This window comes from Lonchura striata, chromosome 4, assembly GCF_050655825.1.
Source record: "Lonchura striata isolate lonStrDom1 chromosome 4, ASM5065582v1, whole genome shotgun sequence".
Classification (NCBI taxonomy): Eukaryota; Metazoa; Chordata; class Aves; order Passeriformes; family Estrildidae; genus Lonchura; species Lonchura striata.
The window spans coordinates 75,425,222-75,447,863 of NC_140706.1; the positions used below are offsets into that span (position 1 = coordinate 75,425,222).

Consider the following 22,642-nt stretch of genomic DNA (forward strand, 5'->3'; position numbering starts at 1 on the left):
CGCGCCGGCAGACCCCCGCCCGCTGCCCCCGGCCCGGCGGGGCCGGCACCGGGCCCGGGGGGCCCCGGCGGCGCCCGAGCCCCGCGCCCGGAGCGGACGGAGCGGCGGCACCGGCCGGCACCGGCCCCGGCCGCCCTCGGCCCGCGGAGCCGCCTCCAGCCCTCCCCTCACTCACAGACACCGCCCCGCTCGCCGCTCGCTCCCGCCCCTCGCCCCTCCCGCCGCTTCGGCCGGGCTCCGGCTGGGGGGCTGCAGTACCGCCCTGTGCCCACAAGGCGGCAGCACTTGTCCAGAGGGTCCGCGACACGATGGTGGCCCGTGGGGACCTTGACGGAGAGAGGCGTTTTTCGCCCATGCCTGTCGGCTCCCGCCAAAAACCCGCACGCTCGCGGTGCTGCTGACCCCACAGCCCGTGTGCACGGCACCAGAACCGCCGCGGAAAATCCCGTCGGGGGGCTCCGGCGTTGCGCGCAATTCAGGCAGTGTAAAAAACAGACACGGGTCCTCGAATTTCAACGTCCTCGTTTTCGCGCCCTCTCGAGAAGGTCAAGCGAGGCCGCGCCACGCCACTCCCAAGATGGCGGCCGCGGGCGGCGGGCTGCAGTACCGCTCTCTGCCCACACGGCGGCAGCACCGCGCCGTCCCCGCCGGCACGGCCTCGGCAGCGAACGCCCCAAAGCGTCCGCGCGGGAAAGAACGGAACAAAAAGCCTGCCTGCGACCCGACAGGAACCGAAAGAAAAAAGCTTTCCTCCTAAACTGCATTTCAACAAAGCTTGTTTTTATATTTTTCAGATTTATACTCACAGTCGGATTGGTAATGGATACTGATGGAAAATTGTATTTTTATCATTTCTTAGATTTATTCCTATTCTATTTTATTACATTTTATTTTTTATACATATCTTATTAGATTGCTTACATATTTCTATAGTTAGATTTAGATTTCTAAAAGGTTTGTATTGCTTAAAATAAAACCCTGCCTCTATCCAAGTAAAAATCTTTTAAAAAAACCCCTTTATTTAAACTCCATTTAAATGTATCTCTATTTTTCGCATTTATATTCAAATGTATATTTTAAATGTAGATTGAAGTATGATGCTATCTATAGTCTCTCTCTTCCTAATACTCATTTTTATTTCTATTTTATATTTCTATATATACACCTGTAGACATTGATTATATATTTCCATATTTAGAATGATATCAAACTAAAATGTATATTCATATCTTTTCCATTAAAGCCCTGCCTCCAACCAAATAAAAACAAAAAAAGCCCTTTCTTTAAACGATTTTCGAATATTTTTATATTTTTTTCATCATTATAGTCACATTTGAACTTCTACTTTATATAGATGTATTTATAAATATATTTTATATATATATAATAAGGTAGCGAGATAGATAAATTATTTTTTAAATTCTATTTCGTACACACTGCTAATACTTATATTTACTTACCTTTGAATTTTCATATAGATCTTAACGTATTTAGGATATATTTCTATACAAAGACTTCTAATTTTATTTTATTTCTAGTCATAATTTTAATAATAAAACCCCTACCTACTACCAAATCGAAAATAAAAATCCCCTTTATTCTAAATTATATTTAAATATTTCTATACTTCTATTTTTGATTTTTACAAGTACTCATCTATTCTATCACAACATATTGAGGTACTATATTTCGATATACGGTATTTATGACATGAAATGCGTTATAATAAGACACATACAGTAAAATACGCATTAGGTACTGTATTGATTCCTATTGTTTTGTAATATTCATATATCCACATGTATTAATTATACATTTCTGTATGGACATTTATGTTTATAATCGATATTTATATGCATATAAACATATAAAATACTCCATATCAAACAAGGTTATACCTAATTGTAATGGACAGCATTATTTATGTTACATGTTTAATGTATATGTTTTCCATTTACATTTAAAATTGAAGTTTCATATTCCCATTATCATGTTTATGCATGTGTTCTATTTCATTAGAGTTATAGTTAAAACACTGCAGTTATAATCTAATTCCTAAAAATAAAATGCCAAAACAAACAGCATCAAATTCCCACCAATACCGTCCAAAAAATTCAGAAAGGCTCCACCAGCCAAACAACTACCAGCAAAAAAAAACCCGCACTACACTCCTTTCACTAGCAGCTCTTATCACGTCACAAAAACGAAACAAACATTTTAAAAACCCTATAGACACCCACACAGCAAATCACAAAAACCACTCTAAAGGAAAAAAAAAAAAGCCAACTAACTTACCATACTCCAAACCATACAAGAGACTCCCAACGATTCTAAAAAAAATAATAACCAAAACTCTACCACTACTTTAACTCATAAAGAGAACCCAATGCTCTATAAAATTAACTAAAAAAACCCACCAAATAATTACAGATATAAAAATATGGGAACCACGAAGAAACAAAAAATTCACCCCCCAAATAAAATAAACACCTAAAGAGATCCACCATGGAAATGCCCATGCTCCCAAAAATAAAACCAATAAAAACAACAACCAAACACATCAAACAACAACAAAAAAAAATTAAATTAACAACAACAAAATAAGTATTCCTAACTCAAGAAACAAAAATTGCCTCAAACCATCAAAACACAAATACCACCTAGAAAGAAACACGTCGCCAAAAGAGATATGTAACCACAAACAATATCTCCCAAGTTCTCTGCAACAATGAAACATACACGGCAATCAAATAAGCCAAACGAATGAAACCCCTATAGTGTAATAAACAAGAATGCATTCATCAATATTAAAAAAAACCTCACCGATTAACTCCAGGGCACTCCCTCAAGCCCAGCAAAACAAACACTACGGCCTCGCGCTAATAAAAGCCTCCACAACCGAATTGAAAAACGACCCTCTACTCCATGCTCCGACCCATAAAAACCAGTGTAAACCTTTAGAAACGCATCCTTAAAAAACCTAAGAACCGATCAAAAATAAATCCAACAACAACACTCAACCCAAAAACAAAAACCTTGCCACGAGCACCCGAAGCAAGAACCGTAACAACCAAGAAGTGCCCGGGGCCCTTCTGCTACAGCGACTCTGATCAAAAGCCACCGATCCCAGGAGCTCCTCAGGAGCACCTCAAAACCACCGCAGCGAGGGAGGCTGGAAGATGCGGAGCCGCGCTCCCGGCCCCGGGCGCAGCGCGGCTCCGGCAGGAAAGCGGCTCCTCCGGCAGGCAGAGGCGGCGCCGCGCCGGCAGACCCCCGCCCGCTGCCCCCGGCCCGGCGGGGCCGGCACCGGGCCCGGGGGGCCCCGGCGGCGCCCGAGCCCCGCGCCCGGAGCGGACGGAGCGGCGGCACCGGCCGGCACCGGCCCCGCCCGCGCCGCCTCCCCCGCCCGCCGGCCCGGCCAAAGCTCCGCTCGGCTCCGCACGGCTCGCACCGGCGCGGCTCCGGCGGGCCCGCGGCAGCCCAGCCGCGCCCAGCTCCCCTTCCGCCCCGGCCAGCCCCGGCACTGCCGGCAGGGCTCCGCGCCGCACCCTTCGCTGCCGGGCCGGGGGCAGAAGAAGCGCCCCGAATGCAGCGGCACAGCCCGACCCCCGCCCTGCCAGCGCTGCCACGGCTGCAGCTCCCTTCCTCTGCAGCCCCGACTCTGACGCCACGCTCCGGCGCTCACCTCACCCCAACAAGGGCACAGAAACGTAGGCTTCCCTTCAATCGCGTCCTCTAGAAGAGAAGAAAAGAAGCGCCTTTCCTCAAACGATGGCAAAAGGGGGCTTTTTACCTCAGTCCAAACCCCTTAAAAGGGGGGACAACAGGACTGCCCCCTCCAATTCAACCTCAGGATGACGAAATTTCAAAGGGAAAGGGGAAAAGTCCCCGTTATAAAAGCGCACCGGCTCACCTGCTCGGCTGCTGCTTCTCGGCACAAAGGTTTGTCCCTCAGCTCCTCCTTTGAGCAATGCTTCACGTGCCCAAGTGTGTATCCAGGGGATTCCCCGGACCCTGTCCGAAGCGCCCACCGTCCTTCCAGGAGACAGCCCCGGGAGCCCCCCAAAAACTCCTCTCCTCCAGCAGCTCCGTGCAAAAGCCAGCAAAGACAAACCCTCGCCCTAAAATAACCTCCCCCCGGCAGGAGCCGCCCCTCCTCCTCATCCTCACAGCTCACACCTGGGGCTGCTCTGAGCCCTCATCATCCTCACATCAGCTCACACCTGCCGCTGTTGCCACCCTCCAACAGCGTCTCTCCATCTCCAGCACACAGCCCACTTCTCACAGACACTGATCCATTGGAAATCTGCTACGGGTGTTGTCTTTTCTTAATCCATCTGGGTACACGATTAAAGCACGTACATGCATTGATGGTCATTGAGAGAAAGCTTTCCCCTGGAGAAAACAGTCCTTTTGCTGGCACACTTTGATACACCTTCGCAAAAAGCAGAATCAGCACCAATTCCTAAGACCCCTGCCGAGGAACTCAGCCCTCCTTGGGACACCCAAAGCAGCAGACCTCGAAAAAGGAGGGGAAAAGTCAAGCTTGGAGGGGAAAAAGAGGATAGAAGTACAGCAGCCTTTAAAAATGCCTGCACGGAGCAATAGTGGGAACCAGTCACATTTCTTCCTTCCTTGCTTTCTGTGATGACATAAATAGGAAGTAAGAACACGTTAAACAAAAGGCAGAGCTAGGATTTGACAGGTCTTTATTTTGGCAGGCTGCATGGCAAACGCCTCTTCCAGGACTGCGACACGTTTTGGGGAATAGCTGAGAACGGAGGCAAAAGGTGCCGGGAGACCTTTCTGTTCCCTTCAGCCCCTTGCTCCGCTGGTTTCAGGGCACTCGCTTGGTTCGTTCCTAGAGAAAAACGCTAGGGCATGATTTTCAAAACTACTGCCCGTCCCCAGTCAGAGTTTCCTACATTCGTGGGTACAAATGAGTGGATAGAGAGAGGGCTTCTTTCCAAATGAGTTTAGCCATAGATTCCTGTTCTTTACCAATAGCTATAAAAACGAAACACTTGCCAGGTTTTGGTATTCTACACACACCCCTCCCTGGGAATTTTGGGGCAGCTTTGGGTCCCTCTGCGGGACGGCACCCAGCGTGACCCCCTCCCCTCATTCGCCACCCACCCGCTCCTCCACCGCAGTGTGCGTCCCTCTCCTGGGGACCTTGGGGTGCCCCAAATGCCATCAGAGCCCCGAGGCTTCAGCCCCTAACCCTGACCCCCGAAGAAGGCACAGGGCGAATCCAACTGCCCCGGACAGCAGCCCAGCACTCCCTTCCAGCCCTTCCCACACCTCCATCCCCCAGAAAGGGACTCCGCCGCAACAAGAAAGGGGGGCAGCCCCCAGAAGGCTCGAAGCTCCCGCCCCGCCTCGCTGTCGCGGGCCAGGGGCAGAAAGAGGGAGCGGCAGAGGCGGCGGGGACGCGGCACGGCCGGCACGGCACGGAGCGGGGGCCGCTCGCAGCGCGATGCCGGCGGAGCCGCAGGTCCGGCAGCGCCGGGGCGGGGTCCGAGCGGCGCGGGGGATCCGCCGAGAGCTCCGGCCCCGTGCGGGGACTCCCGCAAGGCCCGGGGGGCGCCGGGCTCCGGCCCTCGGGGCTTTATTCTCCGGCGCCCCGAGCCCCGCGGCTGCGGGGGAAAGAAGCGAAGGGGCGACGGGAAGAGAGGAGGGAGAGCGGGACATGCGAAAGGGCGGGGAGGGAGGTCGGGCTGCGGAGGAAAGCGGGCGGGGAAGGGAAAGGCCGGCAGGGCAGCAAGAGGGACGGGGCACAGAGGAGGGACAGAGGGGGAATGGAACGGAGCAGCGGGGCAGGGACAGGACAGGACAGGAAGGAGCCGGGTTTGGGGGGGACACGGAAACGGGGGAAAGAGAGGGTACACTCAGGGGAATACGGGCAGGAGGATGGAGCGGGAGAGAGAGGGACAGGAGGGGATCCTCCCGGCTCCGCCCCGGCGCCCCCCCTGCCCGGGCTGCTGCGCTCGGCAGAGCTCGGCTCCGTTCGGCTGCACTCGGCTCCTCGGCCAGCTTCGGCTACTGTCGGCCACGCTCGGCTATTTCCGGCCGCATTCGCCTCCATTCGCCTCTTCGGCAAAGCTCGGCTCGCCTCGGCTGAACTCGGCAAAGCTCGGCTCCGCTCGCCTCCTCGGCCCCTTTCGGCCGCTTTCGCCCACGCTCGCCTAGTCCCGCCCGCACCCGCCTCCATTCGCCCATTCCCACAGCTCGGCTCCCTCCGCCCGGCCCCGGCTCCCTCCGGCTCACACATTTCCTCAGGGCACCTCAGCACAGGGCACACAAACTGCAGCCCCTAAAGGCTTGCGGCTCTTTCAACACACACACTCGTAACTCAGCTCTCGGGACAGAGCTGATGGCTCCTCTAGGACAAGAATAGTTACACGTAAAAGCAATTCCCTCATTTTGCATCTCCTTTTTATTGAACCCCCCCTAAATCCCATCCACATCACAAGGAACGTGCAGCTCCGGTGACGCTATTTGTACAAAGGCCCTGGGGCAGCACACAGCCGGGATTCCACGGAAGAAAGCCCGGTTTGCATTGCAGAGGTTCTCGCTCCGGCACTGCCTGTTTGCAGCTGGGCTCCGCTCCCCTCACGGCCACATCCCCGAACGATGTGCCAGATTTCCCAGAGAGCTCCCAATAAAACTCAGCTACAGTCACTGAGCAGAAAATCCTTTGGGCTTTAGTTCCACCCCTCACCTGTTCCGAGCGCAGGGAACGCGGGTTTTGGTCCCTCATCGCAGCAGCAGGGATGGATTAGGGTTTTGTTTTGGTTTGGTTTGTGGTTTTTTTGTGTGTGTGGGTTTTTTTTTTTAATTAAAAAAAGGGTAATAAAAACAAACCATGTCTGACATAAATGTCTTGAAGTGCCATTCAAGCTTTTTAAACCCAAGCAAACCGTCCTAATTCCCTAGCCCAGTCTTCTATTCATACTGGCTACTTACACCCCAGTGTAGGAAGCTCTGCAGCCTTCTTCTCCTGTCCTGTATTAGGCAGAGGATGGATATGAAGGGCACACGCATGCAGTCTTTTTGGTTCTTCAAAAAGATAAAAATGCCTGTAATAAAAATTACAGAAGTAATATTGTTTCTCAAAGTGTTCCAGAAAAGGGAATTTGGAGCTTTAAGGTCCCACTGAGAGATGTTGAATAAAATCTTCCCCCTGAGTTTGCACCCAGTAATAAAATACTGATTTGTTTTTTGACCAGGCAAGGTAGGTCTATAGGAGAACAGCTCAGGAGGCTCTCATGGCTCACGGCGATGAGGATGGAGCAGGGCAGAACGTTAAAGGTGAAGTGTCAGTCCCCTGAATTAATGCCCTGATGGAGCCAATTTTTTTGCTAAGAGACATAACAGATCCTTCCCTTTGTTCCCCAGTTTCCAAGTCACCTGTAATTCGTTACCTGCACCAACCTGCCGCAGCTAAGTGACAAATCCAGCTCCTGTGCTCCAAGCCACGTGTCCCTGACGTGAAGGGAAGTCAGGGATACAGAATCAGCTGTGGAAGAAAGAGAAGACAAAAATCAGAACAGATATTCTTCTATTTCCCCACAGGATCACCAAGCCAAGCTGCTTGCTACCTCTCCAGGACTATGTTTGAAAAGAGTTCCCTAACTCTTTTCTTAGCCTGAAATTCCGGAGTGGCTTTGCCCATGCAAAGCCAACGATCCTACTCACAAGAAGGAACAAACCAGCTTCCTGTTAAATAAAGCACTTGGAAATATGAGCTGCCAGATGCTCTCACTGACCAGCAAAAGGGATCAGCATCCAGGCCCACGTGGAGCTGGGTTTTTAAATATCACAAATAAACTTAACAAAAAATTATTCCTGACTCAAACCCACAATGCCTCAAACCATCAAAACAAAAATAGTTCTGGAATGACAGCTACACCTCTGCAGACCACAGCACAAAAATAACACTAAAGAATTTCTGACACCTTCCTTTTGAAGATGCTCTTACAGCATATTATCATAGTAAAGGGGCATTCCCTACATCTCTAACCAGAACTAGAGCTAGAGCTATCAGTTACTTTCACATACTCGCATGTCTGTGTGGTGGCCTTAGGAGAAGCTGGCAACACCTCTTCTGGTACCACACCTTGGAGGCTCAGATTGCGTCAAAAGCACCACTGAAACCAGCGTGCCAGGAGCTAACTGAATAATGAAAGTCATTTTCTCCATTTCTGTGACAGAAAAGCCCTCCATTTGGACAGCATTATTTGCAGCCAATTATTCTGCTACTTCCAGCAGTGCTCCAGGGAGCTGTATCACTTCTCCGCAGAGCTCAGGAGCTGTTCATTAGGTTGATCTCCTATAGTCTCCAGTTCTTCCTTTTGCTTGCACAATGTGCACCCTGCAGTGCCATATGACAGGAGCTTTGAGTGCTGTCTGTTGCTCTGTATTACCCTCATAGGACTGAGGAACCCGTCCCAGCCAGGGAAAGAACAGCTTTTGATTCTTGGATTAGGACACAAAATGCCACAGTTTATCCTAACAGTGGGAGGAATAAAGAGGAATACCTGGCATACACAGAATTCCACCTTAGGGCAAAGCCCAAGTGACACTGCCCTACAGCAGGATTTGAAAAATTCAGGGTCCATCTCTTAATAAATACATTTTGGCAAGAACCTGCACGATTCTCTTTGACATGTATTTCTCCTTTGTAATGACTCAGTGCTTGGTCTCTAGGACTTCCATATCCCTGACACACTTGCACTCGGATTACTAGCAGGAGGATCACAAACTTAGGTAGTCTCATATCTGTGCAGCATTTAAAGTCAAGGAACACTGGGCTTGGTCAGCAAGACGTCCAGTTTTACAATTTTCCATCACAGCTGCCTACACCTTTTAACATAAACTCGAAAAAGAGACAAAATTCCACCCTACCACTGTTGCAATAGGGAACTGAACTCTGATTTCAGACATTTTCCTCCTGCTTGAGCAGGGACATTGTACAAGATGACTCCACTGGTGGGTCCCTTTCAACCTTAATGATTTTGTGATTTTCAGGGTCTTCAGAGCAAGCCTGCTGAGTTTATAATGTTTTATTTAATTAAAAAAGCTGGAAGTGCAGCTCGAACCCTGAAAGTCAAAATGTGTTTATTCCTTACTTATTACCCTCCAAAGTAGAGCTGCAGCTCAGCAGGCAGAGAGGGACTTCTGTGGACACTGCATTTGTCACCTGTGACTAATTTAATTCAGCAAGCTCTAAACCACAGGTCAGCCTGTTCCATTACAGCATCATCAGGGCAACTTACAAGAACTGAAGCCAACTGAGAGCCCCTTCATCCCAAAGAGGACAAATATAAGCCTTTTACTTCAGCTCAGCAGAACTCTTAGTTCATCCTAACAAGAGGTAATGCATCCCAGCAGGTGTCAGTGAACCCAACCTCTTTAAATACTCATTTAACCCTACCTCAGCTGGTAATCAAAGTCGTGGGGGTGAGGCTAGGCTGAATTTCTCTTTTCTGTCCTTCTCCAGAGTAGTCCTAGTGAAGTGGCCTTGGACTCTGTTTTCTGCAGAGCCTAAGTGCTGCTCATGAAAGCCTCTAGGAGATTTTTCTCCTGCTGCTGCTAGAGCTGTGACTTTGAAGAACTCACTCCTAAGAGCTGGAAATGTAAAAGCCAATTGGATGTGCTGGGCTGCAGTGCCCCAGCGCCCCAGGACAGGCAGTGCCCCTCACCGTGCCTGTGAGAAGGTGAAGCCAACCCACGCCAGGTGCCTGTGCTGGACAAGTGGGAACACTGAAGCCAAGGCTGCTTCCTTCTTGAGGCTTTCTGAGGTGGCTGCTAGGAGAATTTCTCTTAGGCAGTCACTCTCTCGAACCCAGTCTCTCAATAACCTTCTGACACAAATAGAGGAGGATTTTTGTTCGCTATCTCCATGTGTGCAAGGTAGGAAAAGTTAATTAATTGCCAGCATACCAGAGGATTCCGCCAGAGGAATCCTCTATACCAAGGCCTTCCATCAGAGCAGAAGGCACTAACCACGCAAAACCTCCAGCGGGAAGGATCCTAGCAGTCCTCTTCTTTCCTCCTTTGCAAGAAACTGTGCTTAAACATTCCCCAGTAATTAAATATGCTTATGACTCTTAAAACATTTAAAGTTCCTTGAGGGAAGAAGGTGTGTGGAGGCACTATATGATCCACTGTGTTTCTTACGTTTGGGGTTATGTTATATATTCTTACGTAATGGTTTGAAACTTATCTTTATCCCTGCACCGTGTCCTTAGAACAAGGCTGTGAACACTCTTTTTCTCCAAATACAAGAATAATTGAGGAAACAGAACAGTGTTTGTCAGAAATAATGAGGGCAGAGACTGAGGGTGCCAGCATGCTGACTTGTACCACCTTAGGACACTTTTGGAAGTCATCACTCCTGTAATATACTGGATCCAATTTCAGCAAGAGCTCCACTCTCTCCTGTGGTTTCCACAGGGCCAAAAAAGGCAAGAGCTCCTTGAGACTGAGGGCTCCTCATGCCCTCCAGCAAGGAGAGGGTGGGCAAAGACCCATCGGTAGGAAACAGATGATCCTCAGACTGAGCAAGTTGCTAACATCCTCTTGAATGTGCTGTGGAATTGTGCAGGCATTGCCATGGCCAGGGAGAGAGCAAATGGATGCTCTGATAATCTGCAACCTAAATTTAGCTGCAATTCCAGAGGGACAGTCTGATAGCCTGTTCCTAAGACATTTCATTTCCTGGACCTCAAAGATCCCCTCAGCCACTGCAGCTGCATTCTCAGGGTATATCGTGCGTTTCAGGCAGTTGGTGTTGGGTCCCTCCTCACTGATTCTGCCCCGCATCTTGTGTTCCCAGGCTGAGGTGGGAGACTTGAGTGTAGAAGCAATTATTTATCTCTGCCTAAGAGAGACTTCTGAGTATGATCTAGCTTAAATGCCTGCTTGTAGGGCAGGCTGCACAGCTGAACTTGCCAAACACGGAGAAGCTAAACAGGCACCAAACCCTTGGCTTATTTCTGGGGGAGGCCCTCAGATGGCTTCTGAGCTTCTCCAATCTACGCTCTACAGGGAGTCTGCACATCTCTCCAGCAATTGAAATCTTGAGCAGGGAAGCAGGCTGGTAGCAAAAGACTGAGCTAACACATAGCGAGGCCAAAGGAAACCGAGTGTCAGAAGCACAGCTTTGAGTCCAGAAACACAATCAAAGCCTGGGGAAGAGTGTGGCAAATGCTGGGGTCAGCAGTGCAAGTACAGGGCAAGGCTGGACGGTCCCTGAGCAAAGCACCGGACACTGCCCAGACCAAACCAAAGACCAGAGTCTAAGCAGGAATACAGGGAGATTTCCAGGAGCTCTGCTGGGCTGGGATAGGCTCCCATGGTAAGCTGAGAGGATGGAGACTCGGCCCCCAAGCTACAGCCACTGGGACAACTCTCCATCACGGGGCCAGGGAGCTGTGCAGGGCACAGACTCACCTCATCCCCAGCACTGCTGTCCCCGGAGAGCCCGCTGGCTCTCTGCTCCTGAGAAACACTCTCTTCTCGCAAAAATCCAACTCCCTCACCACCTGCATCTGCTTCTTCTTCAGTATTGCCCGCAACCTTCATTTCTGCTCTCTCAAAGCACTGTTCATCTCCACCTCTTTTTCATCACAACACCTTTCAGTTGACACCTTTGAAGTGAAGAGGCCGCTGAATTCTACCATTACAGAGTAAAACCACTCAGTATTGACACAGCCAGCTATTAGTTTTAATCCTCAGTTCTGCATTCCAAGGGATACTTTTGAAAACACACTGAAAACTCATAAAAATACGTGGCATTCACTGGAGCCAGGGCTCACTTCTGCACTGTGCCTTGGCACAAACACGCTCCATCACCTGTGACATCTCTCCTGCATTGACCATTGTTCAAAGCTTTCCTGCAGGGGCCTGACGGAGCAACAGGAGCTTGCTGAGCTTCTGTCAGGGCAGGAGCATAACAGGGTGCAGATCCTGTCCTGACCCCACCAAAGAGGGGTTTTTCCTGCATTCCTTCCTGCTGTGACACTCAATGACAAACATCCTCTGGGCCTCTATGTTATCAAATACAAGGACATGCCAACGTTTAGCGAGGACAATTTCAGCTTTCCCAATCTAAACTTTCCATATGATGCAATGACACTGTCACTTATTTACTGAGAACCCCAGCCCACGTAGCCTAGAGAAGTGTCTGTTGGCTCAGAGCAAGCTTTAGGAGCCTGGAAGAAGCTTGTTTTGGTTTAGATGCCAGGCCCAAGACTGCATTTGAACTCCTGTCTCCCCACCAGAGGTTTCTAACCCATCCCCCGTGTCACATGTGCAACACCAAATTCAGCAGAAAAGCACTTCTGGGAGCAGCTTAGGAATGGAGGAAAGTATAGTTATTATAAATGTTTCATGTATCTGTATGTAAAGATAGATAAATAGATAGCTAAATATGTACAGACATCTGTACACCCACCTACACCGGTATCTATATGAAGTCCTTTTTAGACCCTTCCCCAAATTTCTAAGTGATTGGTGCTTATAGAGGCAAACAAAATGAACTTTTAAGTTAAGCCAACTTGGGTGGCTATTTGTGTCACAACAGTCTCTGAAAAAATGATGACAGCACTTAAAAGTCACCAATAGTAATAATAATAATAATAACAACAGTAATAAAGTATTTTGCTGCTATTTTGGCAGCTTATGCTGCTTCTTGTACTTACTGCTCAATGCCTTGCTATTTCAGTAATTCACTGTGAAGCAATAAAGCAAAAGCCTTAAGGCTGGCTGCTTAGCTTACAAGAAGCTCTGTTACAATTTGGAGAAAAAATAAAACTTGGAGCATTATCAGTAAAACAGAGATTCTACCCATACCCATTAAAAATGCAGTATTTGCTCTGCAGACCTGCAAAAACTTACTTTAAAAGGTTAACTGCGACCTTTCACAAACCCAGGCTCATTTTAGCAGAAGAGTTTCCTGCTTCTCTGTGACTGTGAGATGTATCTATTAAGTTCCTTTCAAAGGCCTTGCCTGACCTATTCATATTGCAATTGAGAGCCAAAATAGCTCAATATCAAATATCTGCAAGCACCTTAGTACTTTTGGAAGAGTGGAACTGCTCGATCAAATCCTCACACTGACCACACTGTTTCAAAATGCAACAATGAATTATGTCATTATGTCTCCATTTGGAAAGGATTATAATGTAAAATTAAGACAAGAGCCTGCCCTACTCTGAAGGCATGGGGACAATGGGGATTTGAGTCCCCAGTATGTAACTACTGTTGCAAATGGAAGACATCTATCAAGAACAGAGACGTGCGTTACTGCACGAGATACAGTGCCCAAGTCCCAGACTTCATTAACCTTAATTAAATGGTCTTGAAACCAAAATTTTTCCGTAGCAGTTTGACTGCATTAAAAGGTCCCTCTCTGTAAATGGTTTTGATACGTAAACATGCAAGCACTCCCAGAAGGGCCACATCCTTAAGGACTGCTACTATATATTTACTTTATGAAGACACTGCCCCATCTGCTGGGTCAGCCACGCACACGGCCCCACTGCTACGCTTGAGTGTGGCACTGGAATAAAACTTTTCTTGTGTTTAGGAACAAAACCCCGTCAGTCAAATGCACAATCATTCCAGCAGCAAGTAGGGATGCACCAAACTGCTCGGGTTTCCATCCCTGTTTATTCTGGAAACTGACCACAAACTCCTACGGAGATTTTGAAGGGCACAAGGGCTTCTTGTGAAAGCACAAAGGAAAGAATAAATGACTAAACAGGTATGTTCAGAAGAATCGGTGGGAGGTTTGTACCTAAGCACATAAGGCCACAGCCTCCTTTTTCAACATGTACAATCGTAGAATCAGAGAATGGTTTGGGTTGGAAGGGACCCCAAAGCTTTTCTCATCCCATCCCCTGCAGGGACACCTTCCACTAGAGCAGGTTGTTCCAAACCCCATCCAACCTGGCCTTGGACAATTCCACGGGTGGGGCTGCCTCAGCTTCTCTGGGCAACCTCTGCTAGGGCCTCGCCACCGTAACAGGGACGAATTTCTTCTGTATATAGGATTTCTTTAAGCTTTAAAGTCCTAAAGCAGAGGCCACCTCAGGCAGGCATTCACGGATGTAAAGGGTCCTTCTCAAAGGTAACTGTAAAACATGTTCAATGTTCATAAACCTTTCATATGCTGCCCACCAATTACGGAGTGCTTTGAAGAATTTTTAATGAACGTAAATTTTAACCAAAAATACTGCAAAGCCATTATTAATACTGTACGTAGGCACAGGGTACCAGACTTGTAAAGCTGCCAGAAACCTAAACTCTTCTGATAAGATTTGCCACATTTTTTTCTTTAAATAAATACATTTTAAAAAAATCATCAAATGTCCCTGCTTTATTTCACCACGGCAACGAAATAAGCACAGTCTCAAGTCTGTGCTTCTGTTCCCTATTACATTAATTTCTCCCACCCTGTTTCTCCCTCAAAGCAGTGAACGTGCAGGCAAAGTAATCCTGCCATTGCTCCAACTCCATGGAGGATACAAACCTGCCTGCAGCCTCTGCCCCTCTGCTACTAGGCAGTCCCTGCTGCGCCCAGGCTCTTTATTCAGCGTTGTAACAGAAACACTTTCATTTTTTTCTCTTAAAAAGACACCTAACATTTCACCAGATGATATCAGCACTTCCAAGTGCCTGTAAACCAGACTCCCCAAGCCCAGCCCATTAGCAGCTGCTCTGTGAGTGGCAAAGGAATCCAGAAATTAATCGCCTACCTTACACCGCTTCTCACCTGGTCTTGGCTACTTCCTTTCCTCAGGCTCTGGCAAGAAACCCAGACATGAAGCAATTCCCCAACCACAATGACAGCCATGAAAAGCTATTTAGGCTGCTGACAGTTCGGCCCGTATCATTGGGCAGTCTGACTGAATTAGGATAGAGAATTTTAGGCTCCCCACACTCTTCTGAGCAGAGGTAGGGTGCGTTATGTTCCTGTCTTGTGGAAACCTGGCACGTGGCAGAATGGGAGTTTGGTTTGTGCGTCCTTTGCTGCTTACTCCTCTCCTTACCCCCAAAAACTGGACGTGGAGCTGCAGACATCCTTTTTACCTTTGTACTGGGGAACAAAGAGGTGGCAGATCCCCACCATTAATAGCCTGTGCAGACAGACCAACAATGAAATACAACTGTACTGGGTTTGCAAGGCAAAGCTTTGGTAGCAGGGTGGGGGGCAGAGCGGCGGCTTCTGCAAGAAGCTGCTGGCAGCTTCCTCCATGTCTGGCAGAGCCAGTCCCTGGCAGCTCCAAAGATGGATGTGCTTCAGGACGAGGCTGAGCCCATGAGAAATGGTGGTGGTGCCTCTGTGATCATGTGTTTCAGAAAAAAGAAAAAAATAAGTTTCTGCACAGTTGTAATTGCAGCCAGAGGAGAGTGGAGTGAGAGTACGTGAAAGGAACAACTCTGCAGACACCGAGGTCAGTGAAGAAGGAGGGGGAGAAGGTGTTCCAGGCACAGGAGCTGGGATTCCTCTGCGACCATGGTGAGGCAGCTGTGCCCCTGCAGCCCATGGAGATCCATGGGGATGCAAAGATCCACCTGCAGCCTGTGGAGGAGACCCATGCCAGAGCAGGGGGATGCCTGCAAGGAGGCTGTGACCCCGTGGGAGGCCTGTGGAAGGAGGAGCCCCTGCTGGAGCAGCTTGTCCCTGAAAGGCTGTACCCGTGGTAGGGTGGCCCACGCTGCAGCAGCCTGAAGGGACTTTCACCCACTGGAGGGACACAGACTGCAGCAGTGTGATGGGGAGTGTTGCCTGTGGGATGGACTCGCACTGCAGCAATTCACAGGGATCTGCTGCCTGTGAGACGGACTCATGCTGCAAAAGTTCATGGAGAACTGTCTCCCATGGGAGAGACCCCATGGAGCAGCAGGGGAGCGACTGCTTTCCCTGATGAACTGATTGTCACCTCCATTGCCTGTGTCCCTGAACAGATGGGGTAGGAGGTAGAGCTGGGAAGGAGGGTGTGGGAAGATGATGTTTTTAAGGTTTTATGTTGTTTCTCATTATCCTGCTCTGACTATTTAGCCATAAATTCAATTAGTATCTCTAATAAGACTCTCTTTTGCCTGTGACAGTATTTGACGAGCAATCTCTCCTGGTCCTTATCTCAACCCTTTTTTGTATTTTCTCTCCTCTGTCCAGCTGTGGCAGCGAGTGATAAGAGAGGCTTTGGTGGGTGCCTTGCATCCAACCTACTACATGGGAGCCTGCTCCTGGATCATGGAGCACCTCCTGCCCCACTGCTCTGGGAATTACAGCCTATTGGAAAGCACTTGCTAGCACAGCACTATGTAGAACAAAGATTAAATATTCCTCTTAAGCGTTTCTGATAGCCACCAGCAGAAGAATGACATATTCACCACCCCATCCAGCTGCCTCGAGATGTTGGCAATTGGTGGGTTACACTGATGGAAAAAATATTTACCCTAAAAATCCTGCAATGCACCAGAGCAGAGAACTAAGCACAGAACTCACTCACAATGGCTGGAGACAAAAGAGCTACAGCTAAAGCTATCACAGCCTCTAGTCATCATGCACACCCTAAAACATGTCTCATCTATGGCAAGAGACCAGAAACAAGCCTGGCTGCTGGCTGTTCTTGCTCTCCAGCTGATTCTCATTGATGTTTGCCTTACATAATCCCACTTCAGGGCCTTAGCTGGATTTCCATCTGGCCATCACTCTCTCATGGCTGATTCCTTCCATTTTAAACCTTTGCTCCATCCCTGTGACATCTGCTGTTTTGTAACACCCCACACCCATCCCGAGCGCCTCTTTCAGTCCGTGGACAAGCCCCCTGTCATCTGCTGAGCTCCTCTGCCACATAAGCCTCTCTGCATTCACCTTCACCAGAGGCTGCTTCAGTTCTGGCTGGACAGCTGCACACACATTGCCTCAAGTAGCTCCTCACTCATCTGTGTATGAGTATCATCAGAAACAACTATTAAGCACCCAAACTGCTTTTAATTGAGCAGCAGTAACTCAGTGTTTCGCTCAGTACTTATAAAAGGTCACAGTTCTGTGTTTTCCAGTTCTGACTGATAGCACCTGTAACCCCCAGAAGTGGCAATATTGCTCAGCTGCTTTTCACATCTCTCTTTAGCACATGCTATTAAGAGACCATTTACCTAATCAATTACACATTGAAAAGTATCTCTAGTGTCTAAAGGTACTCTAAAAGCTGGATGCAATGGAGGAACTACTTCCTGAAACTGATGGATGTGCTAAATCAATGACTGGTCACTGATTAAAGGCTGGAGCACTCACCTTGAGCTTTAACACTTCAGCTGATTAGCATGTGCACATGAGTACATATCGATGCAAAGGATTGTCTTCTGCTTCAACTGACAAACTGCTGGATAGCTTTTAAATTAAAAAAATCAAAAAATAAAATAAATAAAATCGGTATTCCTCCAGACCCAGGGGAACAAACAAGCCAGACCTTCCGGACCCAAGCCCCAGGCCCTGCCAGTAACACACACAGCACTAAGGGATGCACAGCACGGCTGGGTGCTTAGGTTACCAACTTCTGAACTCAAGAAAGAAAGGAGGAAAAGGCAAACTTCTGGATTATTTAACAGAGTAATTTCAGCAACGATCACTCTTGGTAACTTAATGGAACAGAGGAGCAAAGTCCTCTGCCCAGAGACAAGAAGTGACTGTGTATGGCTCAGCTCACGGCCACATAACACACTCTGACCTCAGTCTGCTGGAGCATCCTCCATATGGGGACAGCAGGGGCAACCTGGATGGCTGGACTCACCCTTGACTACCAGCAAAATGCTGAAACAGTCCTGACCTGGTGCTGTGCGAAAGGAAACACTGCCAGGAAGCATTGACGGGATCAGTTCTGAAAGCAAAGCGAGGTCCTGGCCTCATGCATTGCCCTGTTTTAACCACACAGGCAAACAGCTAAGAAATGTAACTATTTTCTGCTTAAAAGCCGCAAATTCCTTGGAGAAAAGGAAAACTCAATCTGACAAAAAGAAACACTCAGGCAATGGTGAGAATCTGGCACATACCGGATAACAATCATTGCCCAAACGCTCCCAGAGAAAACGGAAATTAAAAGTCACAAGGCAGATGCAGAATAACATCTGTTGTGAAAATACATTATTCAGCCAGCACTGGTGGCGGAGACTTTTGGTGCAGTGCAATCTGCACACCCTGGTGACCACATATGCAGCAAGATGTGCTGCTTGGCATAGCCAAAGAGAGAGCAGCAGCCTTGCTTGGGAGGCATTTGGGAACCAGTGCCCTTACAGGTCAGAACTACTTGTTATGCCACTCTCACTGCATCGCAGCCTTCTGGAACTCGAGTAACACAGACCAACCCTGCCTCGGGGCATGCAAGAAATCATATGGGGACAAGCTGCAGACAAATGGGCCACTAGTCCTTGCCACATGCATCACCAATGGCACAGCATATGCTCCCGGTTACACTGTGGGTCACATTCTGGATGGAGATCTGCAGTCCTCCATCAGCCTTAGAAGAGACAGATGCACACACTCTACAGCCAATCATCCAATTTGCACCCATCTTCGAGACAAAATCACAGACCACTCACAGACAAACCTATGGCAGCGAAGTTACATTATGGCTTACTTAGTGGAGAAGAGGCCTCAGGAGTTGTCACCAGCTCTCTACAGCTTTTGTTTGCTCTACAGCTCTGTTTGCTTGTCTAAGCCCACCCAGCACATGCTCTGGACAAGACCACAGTGGTCCTTGGAGCAGCAAGTGCTGCCAGGAGCTGGAGCCTTCCTGTAGCGCAGAGCTGCTCGGGAGCTGCTGCTCTCCCTGCACCACAGAGCCCTGTCCTGAAGCCTCCTGCTCCCGTGCCTCCATCTGCCGTGGCCGTGCCCAGCCCTCGAAGGAAAAGCTCACAGCTCTGGCTCTTACGGCACTGCAGGAACTCGCACACGAGGAGGAGGAAGCACGGGGCTCTCTCACCTCCAGTGCCCGCCTTGCTCCAGCATGTCAGTCCTGCAGGGACAATTATTCAAAGTAAGGAACTTACTCGGAGGCTTCAAATACAGTGCTTAGGATTCTGCAGAAGCTGAGCAGCCAGTTCATTCAATAAGACCCAACAAAAATAATGGTATGCATTTCTTCCTTTTATAGGTTTACGGCTAGAGGTGTCCAATTCCCACCTAAGTGACTCCCCTGGGCATAGGCCAGAGCAGTCTAATAAGCTCCTGTGGCTTTCCATGAACTGAACAAATGAAACAACACAAAGATGAGTGTATCTCAAGAGCTGTTTATGGAATACATTTGAGCTGGACTTAGTTTATCTGCATCCACAAATGCTTTAGGACTGTCACATTACACTTGCAGGCAAATACACACACGCAGAGAAAGGCATGTGCAGCCCCATGCAGAGATCACCTATGAGCTGCCAAAGAATAAGATGCCATGTTTAATATCCAAGAGAATAAATCTTCTTGTGTTTTTTAGGCTGCCTGCTGAAGTTGTTGCTGACCTATACACTTTAGGCTCATCTAACATTGCTGGGGAATTGATGACTTTTAAGTCTGAGCATTCAAGACTTTTACCCAGCCTTGGGTGTTTTCTCATTTATGTTTTAAGAAAGTCCATCTTATATTTATCTTCAGGCAGCTACTCAAAAAGAAAAAAGGAAGGCACAGCCCTCCTTCAGTGCATCCAGACTGTTTTGAAGAGACATCCAAGTAAAGCTTTTGAAGAGCCACAAACATTAACCTGACTGCTGTTACCCACTTGTGAGGATTTGTGACATTGCCTTTCAGTGACACTTCCCTTTGAAATCATTAATGAGCATCCTCCAAGATGCTGCACCCCTCCAGGGTAACTGAATCTACTCCAAGAATTTTCTCCTTTTCTGAAATACACTCGAATAGACTGAGCAGACATGTCAGCTGTACCTTCTGGAATTTTTTTAAGTTTTACTATTTCAGGTAGCAACACCATTTTCATCACCAGTATCCATCCCTGTGAGCCAGAGAGCAGCAGATCACCTGTCTGTCTTGAAACTTTGCAGCTACTCTCGAGGAGGCTGAGCTGCCATGAGTCCCAGAACACGTGAGCCCTACAAACTGACATCAGGAACCTGGACTGGTGACTTTTCTTTCCCAGGGAAAATGGCCAAAGCACGTCCCCGGGGACCCCTGGCCCTGAGCTGAGACCTAACAGCAAAGAATCCATACATCCGAGGACATACCTGAGACCGAAGTTGTCCCCACCTCAAACTTGTGCTGCCCTGAGAGTCCCAAGGGAGCCCTACAAACTGACATCAGGAACCTGGACTGGTGAGTTTTCTTTCCCAGGGAAAATGGCCTGGGACTTCGGGTGAGGCTGACTGAAAAAAATCCGAACATGGAAGGATATGTTCAGACCCCAGCTGCCCCCACCCCAAACTTGTGCTTCCCTGACAGTCCCAAGGGAGCCCTACAAACTGACACCAGGAACCTGGGCTGCTGAATTTGCTTTCACCATGTAGATATCCCTCATTTATTCCCAGGGCCCTGCAATCCCCCTGGGTTGTCTGGTCCCAGGTTTCCTTTTGCCTCCCTAATGTCAAAACGGCCCAGGATTTCTCCCAGTCCAAATCTCCCACCCCCAAGTACTCAGGGTTTTTTGTTTTTTTTTTTCATTCCAAATACATGTTGCAAACTGACAGTACTAAGCTTGGGGCTTGATTTTTTCTGTGCTGGAGAAATCTGCCACCATATAACCCTAGCCACAACAACCTTGCTTTGCTCAGAAATCACAACCTTCAGACCAGCATCATGGCACCTTACCCACTGGCCCTCCACTGGCACCTTCCCAAAGCACTCCAGTAATACTCCACATTTTCAGTGGGCATCCTGTCAGACCCTCATCCTCACCCTAAAAATGCACCAAGGAATTAAAAAAATAGCCATTAGGAAGGTATAACAATTCTCTAAAAGTCACCAGAGAAAGCCTTCAAAATTCCCCTAAATATTCCTAATAGCCCTGCAAAAAAAAACCAAAACACTCAAGGAAGCCTGCTCAGCCTCCAAACCCCTTCCTGTTGCTCTCTAGCCCACAGATGTCATCCCTACCTTTTAGCAGCGGGTCCTGTTGTCCTCTGAGGGTTCCGGCGTTGTCCTGGTGCGAGGGTCGCTGCCCTGTCCCACTGGGAGGCTTCCGGTGTGGTCTCGCTGTCAGGCTTGCTGTGCTGTGCTGCTGTTGTTGGGGCTGAAAAGGGAAAAGGCTGCTTAGGGTGAGGTACGGGTGGCGTGAGGGGTGCCGTACCTGTACCCTAACTTGCCTCCTAAGCTGTACCCTGTAGCCCTGATCTCCACTGGACTGTCCAGCCCTCAAGGCCTCACCCTTTACCCCTGACCCCTCCCTCTGCCCCCCAGCCCTCAGGCTCTGGCTGTCACCCTCGAGCCCCCTCTCAGCTGCCCCTCAGCTCCTGTGTGCCACCCTTAATCCCTCTCCTCTGCCCCTCAGCCCCCAGCTTCTCTGTGTCACCCTCCAGCTGCCCCTGCCCCCCTCAGCATCTCTCTGTGTCACCCACTGTCCCCTCCCCTGTTCCCCCCTCAGCTCCCAGCCTCCGTCACCCTCAAGGCCCCACAGTGCCCCTCAAGCTGCCCCTCAGCCTCTATGCCATGAAAAGACCCTAAAACCCCATAAAAATGCCCTAAAAAAACCCCACATCTTCAAAATGCCTTAAAACCCCCACAAAAACATAAAAATAGCCTCAGAACGCCCTTAAAATACAATAAAAATACCCTACTTTAAGACACCCCTAAAAGCCCCCAAAGAAGCTTTTAAAAAAAAAAATCCCTACAAATTCCTAAGAGCTCTTAGAACAGCTCCATAATCCTTAAAACACATCGATAAGACCCAAAAACCACCGCAGCGAGGGAGGCTGGAAGATGCGAAGCCGCGCTCCCGGCCCCGGGCGCAGCGCGGCTCCGGCAGGAAAGCGGCTCCTCCGGCAGCAGAGGCGGCGCCGCGCCGGCAGACCCCCGCCCGCTGCCCCCGGCCCGGCGGGGCCGGCACCGGGCCCGGGGGGCCCCGGCGGCGCCCGAGCCCCGCGCCCGGAGCGGACGGAGCGGCGGCACCGGCCGGCACCGGCCCCGGCCGCCCTCGGCCCGCGGAGCCGCCTCCAGCCCTCCCCTCACTCACAGACACCGCCCCGCTCGCCGCTCGCTCCCGCCCCTCGCCCCTCCCGCCGCTTCGGCCGGGCTCCGGCTGGGGGGCTGCAGTACCGCCCTGTGCCCACAAGGCGGCAGCACTTGTCCAGAGGGTCCGCGACACGATGGCGGCCCGTGGGGACCTTGACGGAGAGAGGCGTTTTTCGCCCATGCCTGTCGGCTCCCGCCAAAAACCCGCACGCTCGCGGTGCTGCTGACCCCACAGCCCGTGTGCACGGCACCAGAACCGCCGCGGAAAATCCCGTCGGGGGGCGCCGGCGGTGCGCGCAATTCAGGCAGTGTAAAAAACAGACACGGGTCCTCGAGTTTCAACGTCCTCGTTTTCGCGCCCTCTCGAGAAGGTCAAGCGAGGCCGCGCCACGCCACTCCCAAGATGGCGGCCGCGGGCGGCGGGCTGCAGTACCGCTCTCTGCCCACACGGCGGCA

At 49.6% G+C, this 22,642-nt stretch overlaps 1 long non-coding RNA gene across 1 annotated transcript; it reads right to left on the minus strand.

The window, feature by feature from the left end:
- Positions 1-6,416: 6,416 nt before the first annotated feature.
- On the minus strand, positions 6,417-22,013 carry LOC144248478 (uncharacterized). The gene is made up of 2 exons (XR_014955026.1): positions 21,113-22,013; positions 6,417-7,522 (listed from the first exon to the last, which is right to left on the minus strand). It is a non-coding gene; the product is annotated as an uncharacterized LOC144248478 (long non-coding RNA).
- Between the last annotated feature and the right edge of the window lie 629 nt (positions 22,014-22,642).